We start from the raw sequence: 25,422 nt of genomic DNA, 5'->3' as shown, positions 1-25,422 counted from the left end.
TGATCAATATAAGGTTATAGTAACATGGGAAAACCAGTCCATTTGTTGGCTGTCCAGCTTTTAAGACATGGTTATCAAATCGACAGAAATGTATTTTACCACCAGTGGAGACTTTGCTACTTAAAAGAATCCAGAAGCATTAACCAAGCACTAGTAGTTCAGTGCCTGGAAGTATTTTCCTCCGCAGTTCAGAAGGTTGTGCATTTGCCATCTGTGGAGCTGTGATATTTTAACTCTGTATTCATTTCTCTCTCAGTAGGGTTGACCAAGGTTTTATCGCTTAATTTATCACCTTGGCTGCATCCAAGGAACATTCCAAAAGTGGCTGAAATCATAAAAGTGAATGAGAAGTTCCACACGCCTGCTAAGTTTGGTGCATGTAGAGGTGCTATGATTACTCGGCATCCATTACTTTTCACATTTCAACATGACTTTTTCCAACTAGCCATTTTTGCAATGTTAATTAATGTCACAGCTTGCTGGGCACATTTGACAGGACAGAATTTACGTGGGAAGTTATTGGATGTACTCTGGACTATAATTAAGTAGTTAGCTTTCTGTCATTCTTCTCAGTGTCAATACAGTTCTACTGGCTTGGAACTATACATGTTCACACCAGTAACTCATTTATAATAAACGGTCCTAGCTATGGTGAAAGATCTGTATAGCTTATTACACCAGGATACCAAAACGATAGCAAAAGCAGCTCATTTATTCTTCTCTCCAACTTTCTGCACTTCCTCTTCACTTTCTTTTTCAGCTTCAAACTCCTGTTACTCATATTAAACCAGTTGTGGCCAATGGGGGGGGGGTGTCAAAAAACCAACAAACTAACTTTTTGGTTCAGCTGCTTTCCTAGGACTGCAAAAACCGGAAGGGGCGGGGAATTGGAGTTATCATTCACCTCTTCTGCCACAAATAGATATACCTGGATGAGTTCTGTACGGTTTGATTGGCCACAAGTTGTCGAGTCTTGATTTAGAGGCCCCACCACTTTGTTTTACCTACATCTGTCATTTTGAATTCCCATTTTGGCTCCTATTGCCCTATACAAGTTTATCACACACACCCCTTTGATTTTTGCTGTCCACTGCATCCGTGCCTTTCCCCATTCTGTTTAAATGGGCTGTCTTTCGGGGATTAGCTCTGCATTGGGTCCTCATGATCCATACTGCATGCAGCGCAATTGTGCTACAGATATGAGTTATCATAGTTCCAGTACAACAGGAAGGATGCCTGCTTATAAAAGGGATGCTAATGAAATGCTAAATCCATTCCACATCTTCTGGAATGAAAGCTCCATTGTGCATATTTTGTGGTTGCTGCTTCTACTTATTCAAAAATGCAAAGTGTTCATATAGACCAAAGGCAGGAAACCTTATCAGTCCAAGGTCCACATTTGCTTCTGAAGAACTTTCTGAGGGGCACTTGCCAGTGTGGGACAGGGCCAGAGGCAAGACTAGGCAGAACAATATTAATATTTGTACATAATGTGAATTCACACACACACTTCCTCTCTAGTCTCCATCCAGGCAAGCAGGAATCATTGCCAAAGTTCAAGGACGCACACCAGCCAGGCAAAAAGTACTCAAGCCGGGTGCAAAGCAAAGCCAGTGAGTGGTGTGGCATGGGAAGACAGAGATGGCTGAGGAGGGGCTGTTTTCAGAGCAGAATGAATACTACCAAGCTTTTATGCTAGAATAAACCAGACCCTGGCTATTGCATTTTGCACCAGCTGATGTTTCCTTCATTTTAAACACAGCATGAGATCTGGTCTATACATGTAACAAATTGGACACGGGTGGTGCTATAGTCTAAACCACTGAGCCTCTTGAACTTGTTGATCATAAGGTCAGCAGTTTGAATCTGTGCAATGGGGTGAGCTCCTGTCACTTTGTCCCAGCTCCAGCCAACCTAGCAGTTCGAAAGCATACTAGCATGAATAGATAAATACATACTGCTGCAGCAGGAACGTAAACGGCATTTCTGTGCGCTCTGGCTTCCGTCACGATGTTCCATTGAGGCAGAAGTGGCTTAGTCATGCAGGCCACATGACCAAGAAAGCTGTCTGCAGACAAATACCAGCTCCCTTGGCCTGAAAGTGGAGATGAGCGCTGCAACCTCATAGTCAAATTCAACTGGACTTAACTGTCCAGGCGTCTTTTACCTTTACCTTACATGTAACAAAAAGGAGTGGTAAAATTCACTGTGTCCCTTCAGACTGGAGGTGCAAACAGCGGTGGAGCTAGCTGCTCGGGCACCCAGGCTAGCATGCCATGCACCCAGGGGTGGCGCGATCTGCCCGTGGGGTGGGGCAATCCAACCACAGGGGGCGATTGGCACGGTGGCAATCCGCCCAGGGGGATTTTGTCACCCCCCCTCAGGGATGACACCTGTGGCGGACCACCCCACCGCCCCCCCTTCCTACGCCCCTGGGTGCGAAATCAAACCTTTTAATGTTTTCCCTTTTTAAACACAGCCTGCCTTTTCTCACACCACCTCAAAAAACTCCTAAATAGTCAGAAAAAGTGGGTGACCTGGAACAATTCACCCTGTTGTGTTTCCATTTGCTGGGATTTTTTAAATGTAGTGGTGCGTGGCATCCTCATATCTGAAGTACTGAAATCCTTTCCATGATCACGTTCCTACTTCATTGTGCTGCATGTATGACCCAGCTTCCAACAGATAGGTCCCATTAGTTTCAATGAATTTAGATATGCCTAACTTTCTCCAGATTGTGCCCAATATATTTAATTTATGAGAGCAAGACCAGCAGCATTTACTTTTTATAGTGTCATCCTTATAATCCATGGACAACAAGTTTAATAATAAATTGCCACAAATACCTATTTAGGTACTTTAAAGAGGGAATCAGCTTATGGTATTTTACTTGATACTTTTTATTTGGTTAGGATAGCTAATCAATGAGTTGTAATTATTTTCCAATTTGAGATAGAAGAGGCTAGAAACCCACAGAGTTCCAATTACTGTCATCTGCAAAGCAGGAATTCCCTGGTGGTGCCTCTGCCAGCCAATTGAAATGATAACACAGTTCAAATAAATTTGTGAGATGGTTTGTGTAATGAAGAGTTATAGTATAACTTTACCCTTTTATATATAAATAAACACTCATACAACATGTTTATACCTTTTTAAGGGTGTATCACACAGAAGGTGATTTAGGAAATTATACACAGCTGATTGAAAGTTACTAGAGAGCAATTAGGAAATTGAAGATGTCCTTAAGACACAGGTTGATATGGCCAACAGCTACAAATGCTAATACTGAGCTTGATTTCCTCCACTGTGTGGAGGAAATTATCTTGTGTGCCTTCTTGGTCTTGTGTACAGCTCTCTGATTTATATGATAAACTATCATACTATGATTTGCTTTATGCAGGTCAATCTCTAGGAGACTAATTTTAAATTTATACATGAAAGCAAGTACCTAATCAATGACCTGCTTGACCTCTGGCCAATCAGATTATGAAAAACTGCTTGTTCTTTCAATACCATCACCAGAAGAAAGAGCTTTGCTATCTGCTGCTTGTTACCAGTAGAGGGTGTCTCACTCTGTTCCTTATAACAACTGGCGCTGAGGTCTAGTGCTATCTCCCTCTTCAGGGCTTTAACTCTGCTGTTAGCATGCCGGCCAGAGGGTGTTTCACCTTGCTATTGCTGGTAATGCACTTTTAATAAGTTATTTTTATGCCTTTTTAAAATTATTATTATTACGTTCATTTGAATTGTCTTTTATGTGGATATTATGGACACTGATGGTTGGGTTTTTTATTACGCTTTCTTGTGAACTCTTCGGAGCATAACAAGCATGAAATAACAAAGTGAGCATGACTCTAAGAAACTGCCTAAATGTCCTTGAAATTTAGGGAAAATACAGCGGACTGTGGTCATATATGCCTGTTTATGTTTGGAACAAACAAAAAAATCTGTGACAAAGTTCAAGGCCTTGTACTATTAACAAAAGTTTCAAGCCCATTTAGTAGTAGTTGCTAAGTGGCGGGTTCTGAGAGGAGAGAGAGGTCATCACTTTGAGAACTTATCAGGTGTGGCCTGAATCAGGTAAATGCCGTCTGATTGGTTTGGATGACAGAGGACTCTTGATTAGCTGGAGGTTCCAGTCAGTTGGGAGTTAACTGTCAGTTGAGTAGAGAGGCAGTGGAGGAGTCAGTTGGAGGGTAGGAGGGAAAGGGGAGTTGATAAGGAAGGGAATAGACCAGAGAAAGATAGGACTGAATAGGGTCTCTTGAGTCTTAAGAACCTATCAACAAGCACCTTTAAGACTGTAAGTATCCGTATTACCTTAAGTGTATAGTATCTTGCTAATTAGCCAACCTTAGTTTTAAAAGTTCATTCTATATCTCGTGTTGGTGTCCATCTCATGCCTAAGCCTAGCATACCAGTTATTTGGCACAAAATGTGTTGTCAGGGATACTGGTTCCCTCAGCATCATGTTGTATAAACATAAGTTTGGGTATCTATTTATGCTGCCCCAAATTAGTGAAGAAGCACAGATACCTAAACATTTTGTGCTGAAGTATTTGGCATATATGTACAGCTTGCTTACCCATCACTATTCATTGCAAGTGACATATTCTGGGTCAACTGAAATGTTCTGTATAATTTATGTGCTCAATTTCATACAGGTTAGGAAGAAATGCACACCATTATATTCACTTTTGGCAAATTAACAAGAATTCTTGTTATTTTTCTTTGGAGCACAGTCTTTTTGCCATTGACTTATTTTAAAAATGTCCCTAGAACTTAAATTATAAATCCAGTAGTTCATTTCAACAAACCATTATACTCTGCACAGCACATGAGATTTATTTGCAATGAAGGTGGAGGGACGCTGATGAAGTTCACCCCAAACAACAAGCTTGTCATATTAATTTACATGGCTCATAATTCTTATTTAAATTGGGAGTCAGGAAACCTTATCCTGAAACTCTTGCTGCATTCATCACAAATAATGAGATGCATTTTGAGTCAATGTCCATCTTTTGTGCCCACATAGCAGCATTCATACGACCAGACCAGCAAACTCAGGGGCCCTGTTAGTACATGCTCAGAAATCATTTGATTACTCCTTTCCAGGTATCAAGGAGAAACTTCCCTACCTACCTAATAGCTGCATTTTAATCCAGTGATATACCCACAGCTGTATTTGTATTCATGTAATGGTTTCCTACCACCAAGTCCTGTTACCCATCTCCATGGCTCCCACTTCTACTGGGAATTTATATTGCCTCTTAACAACAGCAGGCCCCATTTCCACATAGGAAAGAGTGGATAATGTGCACTCCTGGAACAGTAGTGTGGCAGTAAAGTTTGCCACCAGTGGAGCTGCTGATAGCCCCTTCTCTACAATCCAACAACCAATTGGGAGTCAGGGCACTGAGGCTCATGACAACTGAAGAACAGGAGAAAACCATGGTTCCTGAGGCTGGTGGGGGCTAACCCACAACCTGTGGCCAGATGTCATGATGCCAAAAGTTTTTGTGTGTGGACTTTTAAGTCCCCCGCCCACCGCAATGTTTCCATTTTTTCATTAAAAGTTTTACTGACTGCTCTAATAAGTCCCCCGCCCGCCGCAATGTTTCCATTTTTTCATTAAAAGTTTTACTGACTGCTCTAATAAGCATGCTACTGTAACACTGTGATGCCACAATATGTTTTTTTGTTTGTTTGTTTTTTGGTCTCGCAAGATGGCCCAAATTTCTCCATTCTATTTTTTAAAATGAAATATTTATTTTAATAACCACTTCCATAGGTCCCTGGATGTACGGTAATTACCTGGTGTGAGCGATTTTTGTCAGACACCCCCCCCCCGACCCTGCACCCCAAATTTGTCCTATAGGGGGAAAAATGGCCTCCATGCATTTACACTTTGCCCGTGTCTGCTTGGACATGTAGCCCTTGGCCCAAAAAAGTTTAGCAACCCCTAGTGCAGGTAATATACTTTTGCCTGCCCCCCGCCCTGTGCTAAGTTCGCAAACAGCATTGCAAGAGTGTACAGGAATAAAAATACTATGAGTCAGTTTAGAACTCTTGAAACATGTACACCCTAGGGTTGCACCACCACCACCAAATAATAAATGAACAAATTATTCAGTTTCTATTCTGCCTTTCGTAGAACAATTCTAAGGCATGCTACACAAGAAGAGCAGGATGGATACCATCTTATGCTGCGTATCAAATATAAAACCACAACTAAAAATGAACAGCTCCTGTCCCTTCAACAGCAACCTGACTTAAGTAGATGATTTCCTGGCAGGAAGATAAAGTGATGGGGAAGGCTTGGATGATTGCCTATGCAGCTATAACCTCTCTTCCTCTGTAGAAACTCCATGAGGATTTAAGAGATTTATGCTATAATATCTCTCAATTTTGTTTTGCATGATATTTCACTGGTTAGTATCATCTTCATTGTTCACTGGGGGTGCTTTTTTGGTTGTTTTATTACTGTAGTTGAAGTCAGGTTTCCTATTCCTAGCATCCCCAACATCATAAGTAAATTCACAGGATCCAGCAAAATGACTGAGGCAGGGCCTCTCTGGAGCTCACAATGGAGTTATTTGGCCCCTGTGCATTAGGGTGAATGGGAGAAGGTAGAAACAGCTGTTAGTACGGTGGTGGGGCCAATATCATTGGCTGCAGAACTGTGTGGAGATCTTGCCATCTACACTGAAGTTTAGGGTCATGCCATCCATTGATTCTCTGTGTAACAAATACAACTGAGTGGCCTTCTCTCCCCCCTTCAATAACCACCATATGAAATTAGTTTCTTCCAAAAAAGAAGAATTTGACTGACAAAATGCCATCTCCAATACTTCCTTGAATGATTATGAAACCTAACTATTTGTTAAATACATATACAATTGGTGCTGTATAAATGCTGATGTTTAATGTCTGAATGCTTATAATCTAAACAATGACATAAGACAAAGAAAGAAAAAGAGGAAAAATATGACAAGACACCATTAAAAAAGCTAGGAGAGGCAATATTACCCATCCTACACAAAAGTAAGCCCCACTGACTTCAATGAGATTTATTCCTAAGTAAGTATACATAGGAATGACTCCTGAATGTACTTAATCTCAATAGGTAAAATGATATAGACATAACTCATCCAAAGAAAATGGATTTTGCATAGAAACATAGGATATAGATGCTCAAAAAATAATGCACACATTTGAAAATAAAATAATACAGTACTAATAAATTATTGTTTTGAAAGAAGAGAAATTAAACAACAGTAAGGAAGCAGAAAGCAAAAAAGACAAATACAAAGGAGACACAGAATAAATACAGTTAGGTTGACAACAAAATCTTAAAATGCTCAAGGATTATTAATAAACTTCTGAAAAAATCCATTTTTACAGAACACACCAGGTGAGAGAAATGTAAGTTAGCTGCTCAGTTGTATAATGGCTAAAACTGTAATTTATGCAGCTCTGGAAGCGAGCTTTATCTTTTCTCCATAGGTAGTAAGACAACGAGATGTAGAGGAGGTTGGGGCTCCTGAGCTTTTAATGGTTGTTTTGTAGGAAAAAATTGAACAGATACAGCTTTCCACACCTTTGCATGATCAATGGCATCTGCCCAATCCTACCCCCTTAGTGCTCTTCTTCACTTTTTCAACTATTTTGACTACTGACCCAGCCTTGAAGGTGTAAGCTCCACTGATGGTGGTTGCCTACTTATTCTGAAATGGTTTCTCTACCTTTAACAGTTTTCATTGCATAGCCTTTCAGTGATCAAGAGAAAGTTTCACCTGTTGAACTTGTCTGTCATAATGCAGATGTTAAAGATGCCAGTGCCATGGTGCTTTGTTTAAAAAAAAATATCTGAATACCCGTAAAACAAGCTATGGAACTCCTGAAGGTGTGCATGAAATTGCAATCAGCACTGTCAACTTTTTAACTAGTGTAGTTCTTGTGCCATTTAACAGAAACTTGACATGAATAAATTTCACCAAGACAAACTATTGCAGAGACAGAATTATTTCAGCTCCTCACCTGTGTTTTAATATATTGCAGAGAAATATGAAGAGGCTAAACACCTGTAGCTCACTTGGTCCCCTTAGCACAGGTATGTGGGGGAAGGTGGAGATATACTATGTGAGTTGTATACAAGACAGCTAATGTGGTAGAGTAGATAGAATATTGGGTTGGGAAGTCTCGTGTTCAATTGCCCACCCAGCTATGACGGCTCACAAGGAGTGCCCCTAGACTAGTCACTGTTGCTAACCTGTAGAGCAGGTGTGAGAAAACTCAGGCTCTCCAGAAGTTGTTGAAGTACAACTCCCATCATCCCTGACCATTGGCCATAATTGCTGGGGCTGAAGGGAGTTGTAGTTCAGCCAATCGAAAGGGCCAAATGTTCCTTATGCCCACCGTCGAGGATGAAATGGAGGTACAGTATATGCTGCTTTGACCTCCCTCGAGGAAGAACAGGACAACAATGTAAGTACAGTGGTACCTCGGGTTAAGAACTTAATTCGTTCTGGAGGTCTGTTCTTAACCTGAAACTGTTCTTAACCTGAGGTTCCACTTTAGCTAATGGGGTCTCCCGCTGCTGCTGTCACGCCACTGCTGCACGATTTCTGTTCTCATCCTGAAGCAAAGTTCTTAACCCGAGGTACTATTTCTGGGTTAGCGGAGTCTGTAACCTGAAGCATCTGTAAGCTGAGGTACCCCTGTAATAAAACGTTTAGGATAATTTGTCAGCTGAAGTACAGTGGGCTGTACTCTTGGGGATGGGAATTGGAGAACTATATCACAAACTTCAGAGAACCACAAATTTAGAAGTGTAGTTCTCCAGCCCCCCAAAATGTGCATAAAAGTAGACGTATTAGTGGAAAACATAGTGGAAAAATAAATAAAAGTATTAGTGAAAATGACATACAAAATGTACTACATTATGAACATTTCTTGCAAAAATGTTTATATTAAGAGAAACACACTGAAAAGTTGATGAATTTCATGACTTTTATTTTTTTTTAAATTGCAAGCTGATGAGACAATGACGCAAGCTTCCTGGATTCCAGAAAGTATATCCAGTCATCCCTATGCTAAGATAGAATACTTTCTCTAGTCTTCTGTATGATGAATTTTATTTTTGTAAAGGCATTTGAACACACAACCCTCTACCTGCATGCTGAAGTGGTACAGTCCAGGAAAGCTATTGCCACTTATTTCAGCAGCATGTATAAATTAGTCGAGTTAGAACTATTTCGAGATGACTTGCTGAGAAATGGTTTGATAGAAAGTGGTCAGTAAACTGTAGCAGTATGTTTTTCATGTAAATCTTGGCTCTTTGTTCCTCAGATAAATGAGTACAACTGTGTATGTACAAGAGGAGTGAGGGGCACTGCTTTGATTTCTATTGAGCTAGTCAACATGTTCCAAAAATTTAAATATTTAAAAGGTGTAGGATTTTTACCCAGCAGGAATTAACTTGGAAAGGAAAGGACACGTTCTCTATATACTGATATGTAATGCCTGAGTAAATCATCTTGAAACTGCTTTGAGTACAGCAGTGAATTTGAGTGGGAAGACATTACATTTTCCATATAAAAGAATTATTGAACTGCAGCACAAGATTGGTGCTGTGAATGTTTGATTCAACTATTAAATCATTTCAATCGGAAGGATGAATGTATAATATTTCAAGCCAAATCTCTAAAGAAACACACAGACAATCTTGCTATCTTGAAATTTTATCTACCAGATAAAATACCGTCCTATATCAAAGGTATTTTTAAGCTAAATTAAAATCGCATGGCTTGTAGCACCAAGCTTCCTTTGCAATTTGAGGGTGTATGTGAGCTTATTAAAGGTTTTGCCTTTAGAAAACCAAAAGGTACACTTGACTTTAGATGCTAACACACACATTTCATTGGTGATTTGGATTATTTTGCCTAGTTAAGCTAGAGAACAATATGTTTGGCTTGTGTTAAAATGCCACATATCACATAATAAGATTAAAATGGCAGTATATCATCAATATATGATAATTAGTTCATTAGTTACTAAGTAGGAATGTTAAAGTCATTAGATTAATGAAAAATGCAAGATTTGCCCTGCCATCATGTCGTTCCAGGGATGGTATCCCAAGGACCATAAGACACATCAGATCTTTCTCTCAGAATGTAAAGAGGGAGGTTCTAAGGTGCACCCCCTCTCTGCCACCACGGAAACTTGTACGCCCCTTGCTATACCAACATCAAAAGCTCTAACATTCTTACAGTGGTTCAGTCTCTCCTCTCAGGGAATTGCAGCTCTATGGGGGCATGAGAGGCCTCTTAACAACTCTCAGTGCCCTTAACACACTACAGTTCCAAGGAGTCTTTAACAAAGCCATGAGTCTTTAAAGTGGTATAAAATTGTTTATAGTGCATATGGGTCAAGGGCGACTCAGAAATGGATCAGGATATTTTTCAAATGCACAGAAACAGATATGAGGCAAATTGGAGGGCCTCTGCACACTCCTAATGTATGTTCTTATTGTGATGTCATGGCAGACAATATACCGACTTTTTGACACTTTAATTCATTGCCCACGATGCTCATGAATCCTGGATAACATAAACAAAATAGAGTACACCCTTGTTCCCACCTGCCGAATCAGCCCAGCACAGTGTGAGACGAGGTAAATTAACCACCTTGTACATTTTAATACGTTTTAAATAATTAAATTTGCTGTTTCTGAGTAACGCTATGCTCTCTCTGCTTCAAACTGTGCTGCAGATTTGAAGCAGCTCTGCATAAAAGAAAGCTCTGTGCTTTCCATTCATTATAAATCTATAAGATGAATCTATGAAATGACTAGAGCTTCTTCCTTTTGACCAAAGCAGATAAAATTTACAGGCACAGATGCTCCTCCAGAGTGGATTAAGCCTGCCAAATTGCAGACAAATATTTCCAGGGGCTTTGGTAGGGAAAATGAAAGAGATTCACTTCCCTCCATAATTCATATTTGGGCAATACCTTCATTAGAATGTGAACATGGTTTGTGGTATACAGCCTATTTGAATAGTGCTTTTCTTTCCTGGCAAAATTCTATTGCGTCTCATGGAATGATAGTACTTGCGTCTCATATATTATTGACATGACCTATTTTTTTCTTTAGTAGTAATGTTGGCTTTAATTTTTTTATAATACACCATCAACCCTCATTATATGCAATATGACATTCTTTAATTTCATTCGTTCATTCCCCCTATCATAGCAAATGTGAAAAAGTTCAGTTCAATATAAATGTCTTTCATACTAGGCTCTCCTTCTTAAAGCTCCATATATAGGTTTACTTTCTTGGTGGGAGGGGTGAAAGTGTGTGTGTATAGTGGGACCAAAGCTGTTTTTATTTTAAAAGTCAGGCCTTATAATGGCAAATCTACTAATTTGTTCTGCCACAGAATGATTTGGGCATGTGCTTTTTAATATTCTTATTCGTGAGTTGTATTGCCTGTAAATAAATCATGATCACCAACAAACTTATTTCTTTAAGAGCTAAGATTTCTGACAATCCCTTTATTCTGAAATATAAATTATTCATTGCAAGCAGCCACAGTTGGTATTGATCAGAAATGTTTTGCGACTTGTTAATCCATAAAATACCTCATGAATGTTGCTTATATGTGGAGTGGGTTATCCTTTTATTTTCTCCCATCCTTTCTGCTTATATCATTCTTAAGTCATTCATTAATAATGTCACATTTATTAACTGGGTTGCATAACTTTTTCCCTTTTAAGATGATGTTATAATGAACTGGTTCAGTGATGCGTAATATCTTGTCAACAGAATGCTTGTTAAGATTCTGTTCATAAAATGTCACAATTTTAAAGCCTCCTTTTATTTATTTAATTTATCCACCGCCCTTCATCCGAGGATCACAGGGTGATTTGCAGTATAGAAACACTGGAATATAAGGCATACATTTATCCTGCTAAGTCACATAGCACGTTTTAAATGCCTGTGGTCTGATAGAATTAATATTTAGATGATGTAGACTGACTTTTTTGTTTTTGTTTTTTAAAAAATGTAGCTTCCCTCAGCTAGGTGACCTCCACACATACACACAAAAGTAAGCTGTCTAGCTCATTTGGAACTGAAATGCTACAGAAAATACATGGATAACAATAACACTTTCACAAAACAATCCCTTGGCAATTTGTCTACTTTAAAATACTGGAATTACTGATGGAGGAGTGGCTGTGAAGGATGAGTACAGCTATGGGTGGGTTATTTGGAGATTCTTGATAACATTCATGACTAACTTGGGCTAGAGCATGGGCATTGATTTAATATATTGGAGGAATATAATTTCTTTCTTTGGAATCCTTAACAATGTGACTTGTGCTCTTGTACCTCAGTTATCTAAAATGATTTATTGTGTTTATTAATCCCTTTTTACACAAGAAGTGCCTTAAAGAGATTTACAAAAACTGTAATAATACAAAATAGTACATGTTAAGTTGTGGGTGAACATATCAGATGACACAGCGGTTCTTCAAACAGCTCTTGTTTATTCACAGGCCAGGACAGAACTGAACTGAAGGGCTCAGTCAGCCTGCTTAGATAGAGCTCCAGTACCACGTTACTGTAACAACTTTCTAAAACTATCCAATCACTGAACATCACTTTCGATCCTTCAGTATCCCCCTGCTGGCCCAGGGTGAGAACTTCAGTACATAACGCCCCTCCCCACCAAGATAAGGCGTTAGTTACAATCGTAATGGTTTCCTTATATACAGCACTACACGTAATGGTTCAATTAGGCACAAAAGCATATCGGTTACATTTCACATACTTCCACATACTTAGACCAACAGTGTTACATGTCCAACAACATAGTCCTTTAAATAAGTTGGGTGCTTGGAAACTGCCAGACTGCTGGGGACCAGTACCCAAGTCTGGGGGACCACCCAATTCTTGCTGAGGCTGTGGCGCGACCCTAGGTGGCATTGAAACCAAGTACCCTGGATCGGCTGCTGTGGGTGGAACCTCCGCGAGTGGAGTTGGCAGAATGTCAGGCACGGCAGTGGTCTGAGTCTGTGGGAAGTCTGGCAGACCCTCTGAAGTGGCTTGGTTCGGCTCCACGCCCGCAGTTTGCGAGAGAGGTGTAGGTGGAGCCTCGCCATCTGTAAGTGTCTGTTCCGGAGCCACGAGCACAGTTGGGGCACCACAGTAGTGTCCAAGTCCCCTTCCTGAGCCTAAGCTGGTCTATGTGCCGGCGCCACAAGCGCCCGTCTTCGAGTGCCACCTGGTACGAACGAGGTCCAGTGACTCCCACTACTGTGGCTCAGTCAGCTTATATAGAGCTCCAGTACCACGTTACTGTAACAACTTTCTAAAACTATCCGATCACTGAACGTCACTTTCGATCCTTCATTTGCATAACTATCTACAGTATCCCCCTGCTGGCCCAGGGTGAGAACTTCAGTACATAACACCACATATATTAAAACCAAGTAAACAAAAAGCAAAGAACACATCCATATATGTAAAAGGCAAGTACCACTGTCAACACGGGAAATATGAGCGCAGCCTTTGTAACTAAGAAAGGGGATGTCCTTCCGCTCCACCTTTTTAGTTGCTCTGCAGAGCTATTCCTGTTTAGAGAGCCCATTGATTTCAGTGGGTAGAGGATAATGTTGCAAAGCTACAGAATGTCGTAAGCATACTTAGATTGCAATGAATGGGATTTTCTCCTGAGTACATATGATTAACTCTGAGATGAAATCTAGCTTTTTCAGCTGGTGAGGGTCCTAAAAGTCCTCCCTTTTCAATATGTGAGAATGATGAATTACTTACAGGCTTCTCTATAACCTGCAGGAGGAGCCTGATGGCTGTATGAATAACAGAGGAAAGAAAAAGGAGTGGCTTCTCCTGGTAGTAAGTTTACATAAATATGAAGTGGTGGCTGCATTGTAGGACTAGAACCTGGGAAAACCAGGGTTCCAGTCCCCACTCAGCAATGAAGCTCACTGCATGCCCTTGGGCCAGTCACTGCCTTTCAGCCTAACCCACCTCACAGGGTTGTTGTGGGGATTAAAGGAGGAGGGGGAGAACCATGTACGCAGCCTTGAGCTCCTTAGAGAAAAGGGGGGCAGAATGCAATAAAATAAAATAAATTACAAATCAAAGATGAGAGAGTGCAGAGTGACTCAAAAACAGCATTTTTTAACACAGATATAGATACAAGGTAAATCTTGGGGCCTCTAATACTTAACATTTGTACAGTATATCACTTTCTGAAACAGTTCAGATGATCTAATTGTAAACCTTTCAATAATTCTGTATGGTAAGTTAGCATTATATCCTTATTATCCCACATACTGCAGGCGTGGAGGGGAATTGAGGTAGTTTGCCTAAGCTGAGCTCACGGCGGAAGCAAGATTCAAACCCGGACATCAATATTCATAGTTCAGTCTCTTGGCCACTATGCTACATTATTAAAAAGCAACCCCAACAAATGCCTTTAAACTACACTGTTCTTTTTTAAAATGTGTATCATAAATTATGAATCAATGTAAGCAAAATCATACTAGAGCATTACAATGTAGATAAAACCTATGCATTATCACACACTTTTTTGTTTCAAAACAAAATAGAATTTGACAATTATTCTATAAATCTGATTGTTTTCTCCTCTGATGAAGTACATAAGTTTCACTAATATTATTATATTCCAAATAATTCCAAACCATTCTACAATTAATGGTGTTTAAATTTGCTTCCACACTTTAGCAATAGTTACCTTTACTGCTCATTTTTTAGACTTTGTGTTTTTTGTTTGAATGGCATGCTCTCAGTGTCATTCTTAATGATATCATCAGTATATTTTTATTTCATAACTGTAGCATTGATCACACGTGTTTGCATCTATACAACTCCCAAGCACCCTCAAGTAAAGAATGGTGCCTTTTAACACATCTACTGTTCCTTAGTCTTTTATTTTATTTCATCCTTCCTTGTATGCACAGTAGCACAGAAGAGAGGATTAAGTGATTACTTGGCATTTGAAAATAGCATGTCTGTTTAAGGGCTCTTACAAGTATTTAGAAGAATGTATTCTCACTGTGGTATACTTGGCTTCCTGACAAATTTCCTCCCTAAGCTGAGCACAGCATCAGCATCCTACCAGAATAAAACAAACAGGCAGCAGCATACTTCTAAATGACACACAGTTGCCTTTTTGAGATAATAAAATTGATTTTAAAAAGGTACCACACATGGTTGGTTAGAAAGCCTAGATTTTCCAGAGCACCTCTACTCTTAATTCCTAGCCCCACCAATTAAACTGGAATTTGGCCCCTAACAATAAATTAAATATTACTTTTATTTGAATTGACACAGGAGTACAGCCCCATCCAAAATGTAGGGTGAATGTTTCAAGTACTATGCTGTACTGTGTAAGCAACCAATTCTTATTTTTTTAGAATGCACATATTCTAAATTATCTGTAGAGGAGGGGTGAGGAATCTGATGCTCTCCAAATGCTACTGGGACTCCATCATCCCTAATCATTGGGCTTGTTGGCTGGAGCTGATGGGTACTTAGCCTCTGGAGGGCTAAGTACCCATTCCTCAGTAGAAGCTGAGAGTTTATCCGTTCCTTGACAGAATACATGCACCCATGGGTATTTTTCTTCACAGCATACCTTTTTAAAATATAATCAAATTAACGAGTTAAAAATGAAAATTGTGCATAGATATCACAAGTGTATGTATATGTATTTATATTTAAAGTTAAGCCAGTATGTTTAAGTTACATATGGATCTATGGTTAATCAAGAACAATTAACAGTGTTGTTTCCAATAACTTCAATCTATCATAGCCTACAAAACAGACTGATAACAATGCAGTAACTAAAGGTCTTATCAAACTTCAGTATTTTAAAAAAATTATCATTTCATTTTAATTATGTATTCCAGTTAATCATTATATCAATTTAGATCACTAGATCTTCTTCAATCCTTCTGATCATCATTGTTTTCTTTTTCTCCAAAACATTAATTTATCCATTTTCCAGTTTAATTAAATCAGTTCATCAACATTGCTAATATCCCCACCCTATTTCAATCATTAACCTAAAAATATTCGTATTCTTGCAGAGTTATGGATTCAGCTGAATGGGAATATAATATAGTAGTTCATTAAGCTAATTCATCCTAATTTTCAATTAATCTCTTCCATTTTATCAGAAACACTACCAGTTCAGAGAACTCTATTCCTGTAACGTAAAACATAATAAAAATAATATCAAATCCTGAATTTTCCATTCAATTAAATCAGTGTTCAGAACAATTCTGTGCATGTGTACTCAGAAGTCCCAAGAACTTTCAGGTAAATGTGCTTGGGATGGTACTCCTAGACTTCCTTTGGCAGTTTAGCTGCTGCTAATCCTTGGAGCTCACTCATCTTTTCTTCTTTGCACTCTTGCTTTGAAAATGTACTGTAAGCCACAGTGGTTTTCAAATGCTACTTTTCACATGGAAAAGGTTACTATTGCTGTCACCTCTCTGTCTGCATAAATGCAAACATTTATTTTATGAAGAAATAATCCATGTGGCTGGCATAGGAAAGGTAGGGTCAAGTAGCAATTGGATGCTGGGATTTAGATTGACATGTTAACTTTGAAATAAAGCTTCTGAAATTCAAGCCAAGAAGGATGTTAATGAAAATAAACAGACCTCCAGACTATCACCAAAAAGATACAGACTTGCAACTTCTGTGGGGATTTGGTTCTGGAGATTGCATATCAAGCTGAAATTGTGTATAGCCAGAACAACCCCAGAACTGACTCCTGCAACCACCCCTATCTTTCTGGATCTGGCATACCAAGCAGGTGCCCGCCCCCTTCCTAGCAAGGTAGAGAGCTTTTAAGCTCTCCGCCTCACTTACCAGGCTCTGGGAGGCTATCATACCAGCTCTGAAAGCCTCCCAGACCTTGGTAAGTGAGGCGGAGAGCTTAAAAGCTCTTTCCACAGTGGGAAAACCTAGCACGGAGTGAACTTTTAAGGGAAGGTTTTTGTGTGGCTCTACTGGAGGAGACTTGCCAATAGATTGGCCCAATTCACAGGATTTGTTTTGCCTGCTCTGCATTGGCATGGAGATGAATCATCTAGTGATAGAAGCATGGTAAATAGAATAATTTGGTCACATTTTTGGTAGGTAGGTGTGTGAATTCACTAGGCAGGATTAAGCTTTGGTGATCACTCTTAGTCTCCTTGAGGAGTTTAGTCCCAAAACTTGCCTTCAAGGCTGTGAGACATGTTGACAAGGTAAGGATCAACTTAGAAGCTAACCTGTACACAGTGGTACCTCGTTCTGGAGGTCCGTTCTTAACCTGAAACTGTTCTTAACCTGAAGCACCACTTTAGCTAACGGGGCCTCCTGCTGCTGCCGCGCCGCCACAACACGATTTCTGTTCTCATCCTGAAGCAAAGTTCTTAACTCGAGGTACTATTTCTGGGTTAGCGGAGTCTGTAACCTAAAGCGTATGTAACCCGAGGTACCACTGTACTACGTGCTTGGAGTTGCAGCAGTTGGATTTCTGGACATATTATCACCTATACATATTCATTTTTAGAGATTCATTAAATGATCTCATTCAGCACACTTTATTTGTGTTTTATTTCTCTGTCATGGTCACAAACAAAAATCTGACTTGAGCTAGATCCAATAATCAAAATCTTGCTTTAAATGACTGCTGGATAGCTGCTTGAATTGTATGAAAGGCTAAGCTTGTTTATATAAAAGTATCTAACTTTTAGTCTGAAAGAAATTATACTACTCTAGCTTGGCAGGTTGCTTGTTAAGAGCAAAACCATACATGGTTAATCTAACTAATCCTCTCATTAGCCTTTCTGCAATTATGGGGGGCAAAGTAAACTCTCTGATTGTGATTGACATATGTTTGGTTTGGCTTTAAGTTGAGCAACCTTAAGCCTGTATTATAAAATGTAAGCCTTAATGAAATCTTTTTTTAATTATTATTTTTTAATTGGAACATCTTTCTCTCTTTTCAATTTGTATTTTTATGTGAATATGAAATTTATCTAAACATAAGAAAAGTGTCAAGCTCATGCAAAAGTTGAGAGGATAAGCTGTGTTCATACTACAGAATTCTGGGTTTCTGTTGCAGGAGATTCCTGTCACCTTTCTAGTGTGAAAAGTCAACCACCATCCTTCTCATAACATCACAGCTTTTGATTAATAATGCATGCAGAGTTCACTGGGTGAGTAAATACTCTATACGCATATATGGTGTTTGCACTTGTTTTATGCAGTATCGTTTCTGAATGATTGAGCCTGAAGTATAAAATGCAAAATATTTCTGGAACCAGTGATGGGACTCAAAGGAGAATGAGTTTTCAGAGTGCAAACAGCGGGTGCAATCCGCTGTTAAGGCCCATTGATTTCTGTAGAATTAAAATAAGTGTTCAACTCTCTTCCATTGGAAACAGTTGGACTTCTTAGAGTTGAATGTGCTTAACTTTGGATAGACTATGGAGTTTTGCCCACTGCACAGCCTGCTATCCATCAAGCCAGAAGTCCTCCTTCCAGTCGTTGTAAAGCAGCCATCAAGGGCTCAATAGGCAACCAGTGGCAGGTAGCAAAAATGGGAGGGTTATCAAGCCCCTTGGGGATAATGTTGTGCAGGCCTGGTATACCTTAAATGAATTTATGGTTCTAGTGCATGGGTGGGGGGTAAGCAGTATATTTCCAAGGCTAAGCCTGGAGCTGTAAGTGGTTCAGGAAGCTTTTTTTCTGCTTTTTGTCTGCTGCTACTATCATTTTCCAATGTCAAATCAATTTCAATAACCAAGTTTTATGCAAAACTTAAAATAATCCATTTCTAAGCCTGTGTTGGCTTTGTATGCCAATGAAAGCAGAACATTGGCATATGTGCTCAAAATAATTTCAATTTGAAGCATGAGAAAGAATGAAAACTGGAAACTTTTGTATTTTTATCCTGTTAATGTGAATTTCAGTGACATCACTAAAGTCTTTCAGTCTTTCTGGTAACCTACTTCTCCAAAGAAGAGTGGTGAAATCTGATACAACCAGGTTAATTTGCTGGACACATCTGAAAATGGGCAGAGGAGCATTGTTTAATAGGAACTAGGGTAGACAGAAGGGGCAGAGGAGCATTGTTTAATAGGAACTAGGGTAGACAGAAGGTATGACAGGAAAGAGAATGAATCAAGTACCAAATGACTGGTCTGAGCCCTCCAACACATTTTTTAGAATGATGGGAAAAGGCAGCAAAAGCAGATGCAGCCTGTTGAATATTTTATCCAAAAGATAATCCACTATACAGTTCATCGTAACAATTATCTATATTTGGAACCAAGAAAGGAGATCCCAGCTAAACATTAGGAATAACTTTCTAACAGAAAGTGCTGTTCAATAGTGGAATGGACTACCTCAGAAAGGACTACTTTCATTAGATGTCTTTAAACAGAGGTTGAATGACCATCTGTCAGGGATTCTTTAGTTGTCATTTCTGAATTGCAGGGGATTGGATCAGATTATCTTTTGGGTCCCTTTCAATGTCACCTTTCACACTAGTATTGTTTAAACAAAGAAAATCCCTGGACTTACTGAAATATATTTATTGGTCACAAGGAAAACTGAGAACCTGGAGAGAACCATAGATTAATAGATAGTGGTTGAAGGCAAGAAGTAATATTTGGAACAATCATCTGGATTAATCAGTCTGAAAGTGTCTCTTTCTGCAGAAAGATTTACTGGTTTAGCTCGATAAGATATCTATTTTCTGGCTAGCCTCAAAGGGGGGATGCAAGTTCCTATGGGAAAGCTTTCTTAGGATGAATTAAATAAGGGTTGGAAGCACTGTCACACAGGCCCATCTTGAAATTGTGGGCAGGTTTGTAATCTGATATTGATTGCCGATCGCACTTCATTGAAGTGTATCTATCTCAAAAAGTCTGTCTGGTGTAGTGGTTAGCTATGAAACTCACTGGGTGAGATCTTGAGCCAGTCATTGTCTCTTAGCACTAGCCTACTTCACAGGGTTGTTGTGAGGAAAAGATGGGAAGGGGAGAACCATGTACACAACCTTGATTCCTCTTGGAAGAAAGGTGGGGTAAAAATATAATTATAAATAATACATAAATAAATAAGCTCAATTGTCTGACTGCCTATTCAACTTGAAGTTCATGTCTTACTTGTTAGCGATGGAACCCAACTTTGAAAGGTTCACATCAGTAACACTGCAGTGAGCAATGATGAAAGATAATGGAGCAAAGAAATTCTTTTCCATATACTGTGATGAGGGAAAAGAGGAGTAAAATGTCACCTCTTGAAAGTGGAGAATAAAAGCTTCATGTTGTATAAACCTTACAGATATATCTCCTTCTCCGTAGAAGAGTATCAGTGGAGACATAAAGATAAAAAGTTTTGAAAGATCTTGTCATCCTTGCTCTTAGGTTGTCAAATGTAACTTTCAAAGGCAGGCTGCCAAGCCATGTGCCATAGGTTGTTCAGGGGAGGGTGGGGGGCGTGATCATACACAGATAGCCACAATCCAAAGGCTCTTATAAAGCAGATATTTCTCTTGAAGTAGTGGGCATGTTGTTTCAGCAGATCCTTTTGCTGAACTGGAAGCTTAATAAATAGATTGTGGTCTAGTAAGGAGACCTGCTCATTTAAAGACCGTGTGTGTGTGTGTATGTGTTTATTACTCCTCTGTTTCCTGACCTACAATGTATTAGTGATGCCACAAAAGGGCATTTTTGCTCAAATGTTGGAACCCTAAACTTAATTGTGAAGACTAAACTCTGCTGCCAATTCTTTTCTTGATTGCTTTGCATTTTCTGCTGGTGGGGGCATGGAATACTTTCTGTTATATGCCCTCTACGTCCACAGTTTAGGAAGTTATGCAAATCAAAAATGTGTGTCTGTAGAAGAAATCATACAGTTCCTATTACTATTCTGAGTATACCAGTCCCATATACTTATTTGCTGACTCAGACATAGTGTGATAAGCTGGAAGTTGAGTAATGAAGCTAGAAGAACTTTCTTCAGCATTTATCCAACTTCCATAGTCTACATTCCATATATTCAAAGAACACATACAAATGTTAGGACATCACACAATTTAGGGGCAGAGGCTAGAGATAAACATGCTTTCCTGCTGACTTAATTCCACAGAGTGTCTGGGATATCTGTTCATTTATGTTTCTAGGTCAGAAAGTTTGCAAGTGAGTAAAATTTTAAATTAGACCCAGTTTAATATAATATTTAAGAAAGTTTAAAGGGACTAGCTCCACAGGTTCTCAAATGTTTTGTATGAGAAGGCATTCCCATATTGCCTCAAAATCAATTTCATGTGAAATTTTGTTAGCAGCTCCAGAGATGCAGTTTTGTACTCTCAAATTACATTAACCTCAGTGTCAGTTCTCACAGTGAATTTTAGGTAGCATTGTTAGGAACAAGAGTAGAAACTCAGTGGTATGGACATCACTTTCCAACAAAATAATAATATGTCTTGATATTTGCTTGCCTGATTCCAGTGCTATTGGATGAGGATAAAAGGAGTCTAGATGTAGTAGGATGGGGATCATTTAGTTCGGTGGTCAACTTGTGTCCTGCCCTATGTTGCTGGACTACAACTTCCATCTCTGCCCATGATAGTTAGGGTTGATGGGAGTCGGAGTCCAACAACATTTGTAGGACCATACGTCCCCTAATTTAGTTGATCCAAGAAGTAGGAGAAAAATCTCTAAAAATAGTTCAGGGGACTAAAGTGAACTTGGATGGCTTCAAAAAAGGATTAGACAAATTCATGGGGGATAAGGCTTTCCATGTCTACTAGTCATGATGGCTATGTTCTACTTCCACTGTTGGAGCAAGATGCCTCTGGAGCAAGATGCCTCTGGCTACACAGGTGGGGAAAGTATTGTTGTGCTCAGGTTCTGGTTGAAGACTTCCTACGGGAATCTGGTTAGCTGCTGTGAGAACAGGATGCTGGACTAGATGGGCCTTTTTCCTGATGCAGCAGCTCTTCATGTGTTCTTATGACTTGGGAAAGATGAGGGAAAGGTGTTTGTTTGTTTGTTTGTTTGTTTGTTTGTTTGTTTATCACATATTTGATCTAGTTCAAACATGTTACATGTGGGCCTGGGTCTCTGCTATATATAGCATGTGAGCTATGAACCAGGTACTTACAGACCAATAGTGTTCAAATCTTGTCTGTTGTGCCATGTACGTAAAAAGCTGCATGTCATGGAGCATTTCTCAATTATTTTGATTTTCTGGAAAACATTGAATTGGAAAATGTCCCTAGGCAAATTAGGCTACTTGGCACAGGGTAATTTGAATCAGAGCATTTTTTAGTATGTACCAGAAAATTTCCTGATGCCCTAGAGTGTGATCTAATTTAGTGTACTGATTTTACTTGTATTTAGTAAACAAAGCTGAAAACTTTGAAATTGCCAGACTTGCCTAATATTTATTTGCTATTGGCATCTATTCAATATTTATTTGAAATTGGCATCCAGTCATTATTACTAATGAACTTAAGAAATATATATTTCCCCCCACTGGCAAAATCACTGTAATTGCCCTAGAATGTATCAGGACTTCAGCTGCCTAGATGAGAGTCAAGGTATGCTTCTATGATGTTACCAAATGCCATGTGATACGGGACCTTGTTTGATTGAAAAAGACTATTTACCATATAATCAGGAGCAGTGATTGTAGCCGGATGTGGCTGTGGGGGACCCCAGGGGTGGGGATCTTCACCCAAGCGATCACCAGTGGCGTCTTCAGCCTCAGCCAGTTGCAGAGTCTTCTGGAGCTTTCTGCCCAAATTTGAAATTTAAAACAGCCAATCACAGCCAGACTAGGGGGCACAAGTGTTGAGACAGACCTGACAAAGACTGTCTCCACTCAGAACTGCCTCCATGCCTTATATTCCTGTTGCACTGGGAGTGGGCAGCACAGTCTGCAACCATCATCCCATCTGCCCACCCTGTATATCTTGGTGGGAAAGGCATTGGGTTGGTCTAAACTGGAACAAAGGGGTCCTGGTAAAGGGGTCCATGGTGAAAGACCCAGACGGGGACTAATGGGCCAGAAAACTTCCTCAAGTGGTGGCTTGGTGGGGTTGCCCCATTTATCTGCATCATGGGGGGGGGGGGGTTCCTTTAACCCAGAATTGACCTTAAGGGAACAATCAGCCAGCATTCAGGCTAGGCTGATTTGGGATACAAACCCAACGCCTATGCCAAAGCCAACTTACGTCTGTAATCAATAAAAGTTGTAGCCATTGCAAACCAAAACTGTTGCCCTGTCATTATTGGAATGTACATGCCATCAGCTCCCAGGGAACCAAAGTTCATTGCACCTGGGCCCACAATATTAATATACTAGAAAGACACTTTGTGGAACATGATGATGATGATGATGATAATTTATTATTTGTACCCCGTCCATCTGGCTGGGTTTCCCCAGCCACTCTGGACGGCTTCCATAGAAACCAAAAATACACTAAAATATCACATATTAAAAACTTCCCTGAACAGGGCTGCCTTAAGATGTCTTCTGAATGTCAGGTAGTTATTTATCGCTTTGACATCTGATGGGAGGGTGTTCCACAGGGCGGGCGCCACTACTGAGAAGGCCCTCTGCCTGGTTCCCTGTAGCTTTGCTTCTCGCAATGAGGGAACCGCCAGAAGGCCCTTCTGATAATGAGAGCTATTGTGGATGGATGAATGTGAACTCTTGTAAAAGTCAGGGAGGCAGCAGTTGAAATTGACAGAAACAAATTGGCCCCAATAATTATGTGCTTCTGGCCAAACATTTTACCTACCTTCACTCATAACACTGAAGTGCTGGCTAGATGACATTGGAGAGGTCTTGGCAAAACTATGAAGTCCACTTTCATCATACGAGACTGCTAGGTAACATGTTAAGACTTCACGTATTCTATAAATGCATTTTCACCAGAGCTACTGTTATCAGCAGGATCCAAAATTGCTGTAAATCTATTTGTGGCAGAAACTCAAGCTTGGCAGCTAGGAGTAATTTGCATATTACCTTTTCTCCAGGTGATCCTGTGCCTGGATACAAATTGAGCCAGAAGGTAAGCATATAGTGTTCATCCACAGGTATGTGGATTTAAAAGCTAGGTGCAGAAGCAGGGCTGAATGGATGTTTGCACTTACAAAGTTCAAAGGAGCCAATTTATTCCAAAGGTGTTGCCATTTGTTAACCACAAATCTGTTTAAAATGCAAGTCTTGTCACAGAGGATTCGTTCATCCTAATGAAACTTGACTCTTGCTCCATTTCTTTGTGGAGGACTGATTTCTAGGACAGTCAATTCATTCCCAGTGAAGCTTCAGTCCAGTCGGACTAAATTTTCACTCAACTGTAAGTGAGTTCTTTTGCTAATCCCTCTTGGAATGCAGTAATTGCCTTACTATTTAGGTAGTAGGTACGATATCCCAAGAGGGTTATTATCTTTTCCTGAGCTGTCGCTGAGCCATTGAAACTATAGCTGCTCAGTGAAGGAAAGGCTAAAGAGAAGTCTCTAGTTCCCAGTCCCTCTATAGCTGCTCCTAGCAGGGAGCAAAAAGAAATTGGTTGAGCCTTGCAGCAAGTGCTCCCCATTGGGAATGGAGAGAACTTCAAAGCTCTTCTCTCCTGTGGTCCTGAAATTCTCAGCATGCATGAGCTGAAAGGAAATGAGTGGAGAGTCATGAAGAGTGCATTCTCACATCACTAACATCTATAGATGTTACTTTACAAGATGCAGGGATATGAATCCCCTTCAAGACTACTTTCTTGATTTTGTGGGCGACAGAAGTAAGACTGTACTATGGCTTTGGAGGTTCCTAGGGGGGCACTTTGTCCGACAGAAGAGCTTCCACTGACTCACTGAGATTTTTTGCTATCTTTATCAGAGTTACTTTTGTTTAAATTTCGCACAGAAACATATCTGAGCATATTTGTCTAGTATTTCTGTTGTTAGCTGCCAAATTTGTTGTAGCAAGGTTCTGGAAAGGTGATATTTTACCCACGTATGTGTTGTGAATTGATAAGGTGTGGGAACTTATGGTCATAGAGAAGCTAGAAGTTGTCAAAAGACAAAGCAAGCCAGAAAATGTTTTTGTCAGTGTGGGAACCTTTCTTAACCTTCTCTGAAAATAATTCAAAAATACTGGGTAAATTGACTAAATGCAAAACAATGTATGGACTGCTTAGAGAGTGTTCAGAGACATTCAAATGTAGCAAATGGGAAAGCTAGTTAGGTGGAGGAGAAATATAATGATGTCGTTCACATTGAGAGGGTTTTTTTTTATATTATTAATGTGGAGTAAAGGGAATGTCATCCAAGCTGATCAGGATTCCACTTCTG

The 25,422-nt window shown here is 39.8% G+C and overlaps 1 protein-coding gene across 2 annotated transcripts in view; it reads left to right on the top strand.

Moving 5' to 3' along the window:
* LOC310677313 (uncharacterized protein) overlaps window positions 1-25,422 on the top strand; it is a 728,781-nt gene that overhangs the window by 507,934 nt on the left and 195,425 nt on the right. Inside the window, exons 14-15 of one of the 2 annotated variants that reach the window (XM_083440141.1) lie at window positions 18,177-18,270; window positions 24,112-24,146. The gene's annotated coding sequence lies outside the window, so the exon portion shown is untranslated. Of the gene's footprint in view, window positions 1-4,159; window positions 4,304-18,176; window positions 18,271-24,111; window positions 24,147-25,422 lie in introns of those variants that run through there. The other variant, XR_014511054.1, reaches the window with a different exon arrangement.

Source organism: Podarcis tiliguerta (genome assembly GCF_965153285.1).
Source record: "Podarcis tiliguerta genome assembly, chromosome: 5".
Lineage (NCBI taxonomy): Eukaryota > Metazoa > Chordata > Lepidosauria > Squamata > Lacertidae > Podarcis > Podarcis tiliguerta.
This window is presented reverse-complemented; position numbering and strand designations above follow the sequence as displayed.